Below are 7,847 nucleotides of genomic sequence, written 5' to 3'. Positions count from 1 at the left end.
TCCTCTGGCCTTTACAGGGTGTGCACACATGCATGCACCTGTCTATGCATGCACACACACCCGTATACCACTCACATACATTTTAAAAAATCCATAAAGGAGCTGCAAATGCAACTTAGCTTGCTGCCTGGGGTGAACCCTAGCATAGGGTGGTGTGTGTGTGTGTGTATTCAGAGGAGACAAGCAGGACGCAAGGTCTATGGCCAGTTAGCCCTTTACCACCCCCCCCCCCCCCGTCAATCATGCTATGGTTGTTGACTTATTCCCAGAACATGTGGTTGTCTTAGGACTAGAAGACCCCACTTTTCTTCTCCGCCCCCCCTAATTTTAGAGGACTTCTTACTCTGCAGCTCATCCCATGACTGACTCCGAACCCTCAGTGTTGTGACAGTAGATGTGTGGTAGTAGATGGATTTTAGTCCATGTCTATTAGATGTCCTGGGCTCCGTAACCCTGGCACAGTGCTGCAAATCACAGATTGCTATGGATTCCTAGAACATGGCTAGGAGCCAGGACTGTCTCTCTTTTGTGTGTACTTCCCTAACACTTCAGCTATAGGTCAGTGTGACCCCTCAAGAGCAACCCTAAAATATGATCTTGGCGTGTGCATGTGTGTGTATGTGTGTGTGGGGGATCCATGAGTTCAGTGCTGAGTTTAGACCACTGCACAAAAATAAAATTTCTCTTTCAGATGTCATTTGAACATCTAAATTTATAGTGTGAATGATTTCCAGAGAGCAGTTCTGGCTCTCTTGCTGGTAGTTTGGTGCAGTGTGAAATCACTTTCTTCAGAGAGGTTGGAAGTAGGGCATTGGCTCTGTGTGTGTGTGTGTGTGTGTGTGTGTGTGTGTGTGTGTGTGCTTTCCCAGATCTACTAGTTCTAATCTTCCTGCCTCCACCTCCATGAGTGCTGAGATTACAAGCAAGCACCATGATTCCATCCCGGTTTACCCATCTGGGTTTACAAGGTGTAGGGTTTCTGCATGCAAAGCAAACACTCCACACCACACCCACAGCCCCATCCTGTCTCAGAGAGGGGGAGTGAAAGGTGGGGAGAATGAGGAAGTGTCCCCAAGAATTGGCGGGAGCTCCTAAGGCGTGGAGCAGTGAGGCAGCAGCCAATAGCTAATGATTAACTCAGCACCAACAAACATTTCTAGCTGGGAATGAGTCACTTCTGTTCTTGGGGTAAAGCTTTCGCTTAGCTATTTCAGTTGCGAGTTTTTGTTCCTCCTGGTGAAGGCTGGAGCCTGCACTTCTGCGGCGGGGCCCTTGACAGACTCTCCTTTCCTGAACTCGGGTGATCAGGTTTTAAAACCTGGCTTCTTGGAATCGCTGGTAAAGCGTGGCCGGGCCGCGCGGGAACAGGAAGTGAGCGCAGTCCTGGGGCCACAGGCGCGGCGTGGAGTCTCCGAAAGCAAAAGCTAGCAGCGGCTTGCTGCGGGCCTGGTCCCAGGAGCCGCTCACCCGGGGACCCAGAGCTGTGATCGGAGAACCCTGGAGCTGTGGCCGGCGAGCCCCGGAGCTGTGATTGGCGAGCGGGGACTCTGCTAATAGGTGAGTACAGCGCTGAGGCCTCGGTCGACTCCCACCAGCCGGCCACGCGGATGCTGCTTGGGTGGCTGTCTCGCGTGCCACCTCCCCAAACACAGCCACTGAGGTGCCTCCCTCGCCGGCAGGACCCTCAGTGCCTTTCTTGTCACCTCTCCAGAAAACTTCATACAACTTCTTAGGCTTACTTTCTTTTTCAGCCTGGAGCTGAGTTAATCATTCGGTGACATCACCTTGTAGAGTCCTCCCGCCTCTGCTGCGTGTCCTCCCGCGTTTTTTGCTCCTCTCAACTCTTACAAGACACCTCCCAACCCTAATACCCCCAAACTCTCTCTCCATTTCTCCCCTCCCCCAGCCTTCCTGCCCCACCCCCCAACTTCCTTGAACTTTTAAACTTCGGATTTTCCAACTCTGCACTTAAAACAGCAACACAGCAACACACCCCTATGACCTGTAATGTCTCAACACGCCTTAAGCAGTTACAACAGTAGCTGGCTTTAAGTACCAGTAGGTGTTGGTAATTATCACATTGTCACATTTCTATTTCTTACTTTTTTTTTTTTTAAAGGGAGCCCTCCATGTTCTTTCTGCTTGGTTAGGTCTCAGTCTCTCTCTTTACCACAGGATTTATTGCCGGGCAATGGTGGCTCATGCCTTTGATCCCAGCACTCTGGAGGCTGGTGGATGGCAGTGAGTTCGAGGCCAGCCTGGTCTACAGAGCGAGTTCCAGGACAGCCTCCAAAACAATACAGAGAAACCCTGTCTGGAAAAACAAAACAAAACAGAAACTTCTTTCTTTTTTTTTAATGTCTATGAGTTTTTTGCATGCATGCATGTATGTGCACTTGGTGTGTGTGGTGCAGATCCCTTAGAATTGGAGTTACAGTTTTAAGCCACCATGTAGGTGCTGGGAAAGGCACTGCAAGGTTGGTGAGTGCCCTTAAACTGATGGGCCATCTCTCCAGCCCCAGCAAATCCGTTTTTATAAATAGGGCCGTGATCAAATTAGAATGATTAACACTCATTTCTTACAAATCCTATTTAAATAGACAAAAGAGCTCGTATGGGGACACAGGGGTTGCCGGTCTTGGTTGTGTGTCTGCTTTGTGAAGGCTCAGGAGGGAGAAGATGACCCCATAACACCAGGCCATTCAACCGGGGTTTGCTTTTGTCCACTAATGCCACAACAAGAAAATCAAACCTGTTTGTGGATAAATCCACTCCAGGAACTAATATGGCTTCTCCAGCAGCCTGTCTAGTTTTTTGAAGCTTCCAGCTTGAAAATTTCTAAAAGGAAATTGGGCATCTTCTTGCTTTATTCAGCATTTCCCCGGCTTACTATGCTGTCCTATGCTTTCGTGGACTTGGTGCCCATTAGGGAACTTCATGTTCATAGCCATTGCCCCTTTGCAGAGTTTCTTTTCATTGATGAGTTTTCAGGTAGTTGTATGGTTCAGTTATCACCTTGAAAGCTGCAGTTGCTGCCCTCAGGAAGCTCATGGTCTTGGACAGGAAGTTCTCAGGAATGAATGAATGGGCCAGAACTGGGGTAGAGGTTGTATAGGATTCGGGGAAACCATAGCAAGTCCTGGAGTGGATTGAGACACAAACAGGATTTGATTCTGTTACTGTGGTCTTGCCCGGGTTCTTGGGCAGAATCAAATGCCAGTTAAAGATACTGATATCATGGGGTCACCTTTACCCAGCCCTCCTGGATGCAGAGGAGCTTTCAGACCTCTCTCATTCATAGTCTCAGCTGTGAAGTTGGGGCTCTTTACTGTGAAAACTTACATTCTTTATTAGGTAGCAGAAAACACAGTTTCAGAGTTCTTCTTTTAACACTAGAAATCATTTTAACCAATTCACAGCTGGGGGCTTATGTGTTTGTTCATGCAGTGAAGGGCCAGGGTTTGTCTTTGGTGAGATTGCTGTAGGAAGCCTTTGGTTTTAGAGTTCTTTAAAAAGCTGTAACTGGAAACTATTGAGCTGGGACCAAAGTCAGCATCCGTGTGTAACAGTTAGTTGTGGAAGTTAGAAGACCCTCAAAGCTCAGGACTTCAGTCCCATCAGAGGTGTTACCAGTAATTACAGAGTGAAAGCATTGCACTCATAATGGCTAACTCAGAAAAGCTTTAAAACCATAAAAAATAGGAGCCCAGCAGTGGTGGTGTATGCCTTTAATCCAGTACTGGGGAGGCAGAGGTAGGCAGATCTCTGTGAGTTAAAAGGCCAGCCTGATCTACTGAGTGAGTTCCAGGACAGTCAGAGCTGTTACTTATAGAAATCCTGTCTTGAAAATCCATAAATAAATAAATAGATAGATAGATAAAAAATTAAAAAATCATGAAATAGGGAAAAAAAGCCCTGAAATATAAAAAGGGCGGTAACAATGACACTGGCATGTTCCTTGGGCCCACTTGCTTGGACATCCTTTTTTACCCGTTCACCTTTAAGGCAGTGTTTGTTTTCTTTGGTGATGAAGTACATTTTTTTTTTTGTAGGCAACAAATAGATGGATCCTGGTTTGGGTTTGTTTGTTTTGCTTTTGTTTGTTTGTTTTAATCTAATCTGAAGTCTGTGTCTTTTAATTGTGATACTGGGACCACTATTATTCAGAATTATTATTGATAGATGTTGCTCAACAAGTATGCCCAACAGTTGCCAAATGAGACTTCATGAAACTAAAAGGCTTAGTATAATGAAGGAAATGTTAACTGGGCAAAGAGACAGTCTAAAGAATGGGAGAAAAATCTTTACACACTATATCTGGCAAAGCATTGGCATCCAGACTATTCAAAGAACTAAAACAGTAAGCAATATGAATTGAAAGAACTCAATTAATAAATGAGCTAATGGCATGAACAGGCGGTTCTCAAAAGATGAAATACAGGTTCCGGGGGTTGGCTGAGGGGGCAAAGGCCCTTGCCATCAAGCCAGACAACCTTAGTTCTATCCCCAGAACACAAACCATGGAAGAGGACGGACTTTGGCTTCCACAAGTGGCAAGGATGCTCCTCACTCTCAAATAAATAAGCAAACAAGTGGTTAGAAAAATACAAATAGTTAAAATCAATGAAAAAATGCTCCATTTTACTGGCCATCAGAGAAGTGTGAATTAAAGATTCTGTTGTATCCCTTTCAGAACAGCAGTCATTAAGATAACAAATAAAAATAAACGCTCTAAAAAATTACATAAAAGGTACCCTTCTACCCTTCTGATGGGAATGTAAGCTGGCTAGCCTATGGAAAATCAATATTGAGGTTGTTCCAAAAATTAACTATAGATTTTCCATGTGATCCAGCTGTAGGTATGCACAGGACTCTAAGTGAGACATTTACATATCCATAGTTATTCACAATAGCTAAATTATGGAACCAACCCAACCATTAAAAACAGAGGGATGGCGGGGGGTTGGTAACTCACGCCTTTAATCCCAGCACTTGGGAGGCAGAGGCAGGTGGATCTCTGTGAGTTAGAGACCAGCCTGGTCTACAGGGCAAGTTCCAGGACAGCCTCCAAAGCAATACAGAGAAACCCTGTCTCCAACCCCCCCCAAAAGAAAACCCCAGAGGGATGAGGAAAATGTTGCATTTTACACACACACACACACACACACACACTCACCCACATGCACACAAACAGAAATTTTCAGCCACAAAGAACAAGAGCATTCAATTGCTTATTTAGATATTTAAAATCTTGCATAAAAAATAAAATCCACCTGGGCAGTGGCAGCGCACGCCTTTAGTCCCAGCACTTGGGAGGCAGAGGCAGGTGGATCCCAATGTTTGAGGCCAGCCGGGTCTACAGATGCAGTTCCAGGACAGCCAGGCTACACAGAGAAACCCTGTCTCCAAATACCAAAATCAATTATCAATCAATCAAACAAACAAACAAATAAGAAAGACAAAAAAAGAGACAGTTATTATTTGCAGGACAATGGACAAAAACAGATAATCATATTAGGTAAACTGAGCCAATCTCAGAAAGACAAATGCCGTTTGCTTTTATCATTTGAGGTTCCTAGATTCTATATAATGACATAAACTCGTATGACATGAACGTAAAAGTGAAACTGTCTTGAGCCTGGGCGACACAGGGACTAACAGGCAGTGAGGAGGAGTATAAAGGGAGTATGTGCCGCGTACCCGAGGTCAGTCTTCCTGCCGCCTTGTGTCTACCCCGCCTGTGTCAGGAGAGCAGGAAGTACGAAAGGGCTGCCCTCCAGGTCTCGGTTTCCCTCCGCCTGGCACACACCCCAGAGAAGGGGCTTGGGAGCCAGGTGTCGTGGTGAAGACCTCCTCGCGTTTGTTTCTGATAAGGTCAGTTGGATCATGATTCTAGAACTTTCTGGGCTTCTGCGTGGGATCTGGAGTCCACATGGCTGTAGAGGAACTTAGGGTTTGATTCTGGAAGGGAAGCTGGAAGCTTTATCTATGTGGGTAGCAGTCCGCTGCCCTCTGGGAGTCTTCTGCCACCCCACCCCACCCCCATCGATGTCCTTCTGGGTGTTTCTGGAAGGTAGGAAGTACAGCCGTCTATTTGAAGGCACCCTCCTTGAACAGAAACCACAATTTAAAATTTTCAACTGACTCAGCTGCTCCATTTCCTGATCTACTTACCCCCCCTACACATTTTCTGATACGCACATGCGTACCCCAAACACAAACAGTCTTAGAATATGAATATAAAGAAATATACACACACACATTTTGCAGTCCACCGAGTTACCTCTGCAGCCTATCATTTCTATGAAAAAAGAAACAGAACCGTCCACAGAACGAAACAATAAGGAAGCACAGATTAAAAACTCAGAAATCTGTTCCGGTGGCGAGGTTAGGCGTCTTACAAGGGAAGTTACGACTTAACATTTAATTAGAAAATGATGGGGTTGGCTGTACATTTTATTGAGGTTTGACTGCCTTTGCTGGCGTGTGTGGAACACCTGCCTGCGGAGGCTTGGGTAGCATCTAGGGGAGGTAGAGCTTCGTCAGAGCCCCCTCTCCGGGAGCTGCCTTGCCTGGTGGCCTGAGAGAGGCTGTGGATGACTGTAAACTTTTATCCCTGGAAAGTTCTAGCAAGTTGCATTTTATTCCCCCCCCCCCTCCATTGGAGGTAGTTCTCTAAGTCGTGGGAGGAGCGGGCTGTGCCTGATTATTCAAGGAAGGATTGTGATTAGACACAGGCAACTGACCCATGAGGTTGTGGCGGAGCCTGAGTGAGCTTCGGCTCTAACGTAGGCTGGTGCTTGCCCCTCAATGGTGGGCCAGCCGCACGAACAGCTTTTTCATGTTTTTCTTTTTTTAACTTTTAATATCTCTGGAAATTTCGACTATTTGAAAATATGATTGTCTTTCTCTGCTTTTCCTTTTCCTTTTTTAACTCAATATTTCTGGAAATTTTGATTATTTGAAAATGATTATTTGTTTTTCTCTGTTGCAGCCAACAGTAATTAGAATAAAATAGTATATCTTTTACGAGTGTGTGTGTGTGTGTGTGTGTGTGTGTGTGTGTTTCTTCATGTGTTATCTATCTGGGGTTTTTGCTGTCCTGAAACTCACCAAGAAGCCCGGATAGGTTGCCTAGTATTACAAAAATTGCACATTTTTATGGTGTGTGCTGTTGAAGCCCTTGAGTCAGACTAGGTGACCTAAGTTGTGACTTAGTACAGTAGTAGTAAAATGAAGACTGTGGTGACAGTTTCCTCAGAGGCTTCTAGTAAAATGAGTTAAGAGAAATGTTGTATGCTGCTATGAATGCTTCTGAACACTTACATGTCATAACAAACATTTACTTCCTTTTAAATATTATAGGTCATACATATATAAAATATTAAATGATCTTGTATATTATATAGTACAAATATAATGAGATTATTTGACAGGAATAATAGCATATATACATGAAGTAACCAACTTCTCAAATTTATTCATATTTATGTACATATATAGAAATGCGAATAAATTTCAGTACAAAATGCCAAATGTGATCAGAGAATTATTTTAAAGTGATAGGATTTAAAATATTTTTATTTTATTTTTATGCTTTTCTATGCTTTCTCTGTGAGGTGTTTTCAGGAACAGAAGAACATAGCAGCAAGCATTATTTTAAAAACATTAACAATGGCAATTTCCCGTGAGTTCAGGCTGCTAGTCTAGGTCCCATGAAGGAGACCAGTGTGGCTGTTCTTACAGAGCAGGCAGCCTAGCAGGTTTTTTTAATGGTCTCTTAAATTCCAGGAAACTGGTTGCTTTTTGGGTGCTATGACTAGAGAAACATGTGTGACCTAAACAAA

The 7,847-nt window shown here is 44.5% G+C and overlaps 1 protein-coding gene across 3 annotated transcripts in view; it reads left to right on the top strand.

Moving 5' to 3' along the window:
- The first annotated feature begins 926 nt into the window (after window positions 1-926).
- Window positions 927-7,847, top strand: part of Casp8 (caspase 8) — a 31,611-nt gene continuing 24,690 nt past the window's right edge. The window contains exon 1 of one of the 3 annotated variants that reach the window (XM_005070606.4): window positions 927-1,557. The gene's annotated coding sequence lies outside the window, so the exon portion shown is untranslated. Of the gene's footprint in view, window positions 1,558-5,717; window positions 5,875-7,847 lie in introns of those variants that run through there. The other 2 variants (XM_013113645.3, XM_021227444.2) reach the window with 2 other exon arrangements.

The sequence above is a fragment of the Mesocricetus auratus genome, unplaced genomic scaffold (assembly GCF_017639785.1).
Source record: "Mesocricetus auratus isolate SY011 unplaced genomic scaffold, BCM_Maur_2.0 Super-Scaffold_100010, whole genome shotgun sequence".
In the NCBI taxonomy this organism is placed as follows: Eukaryota; Metazoa; Chordata; class Mammalia; order Rodentia; family Cricetidae; genus Mesocricetus; species Mesocricetus auratus.
The sequence above is the reverse complement of the archived record's forward strand: the minus strand, read 5'-3'. Positions and strand labels throughout refer to the sequence as shown.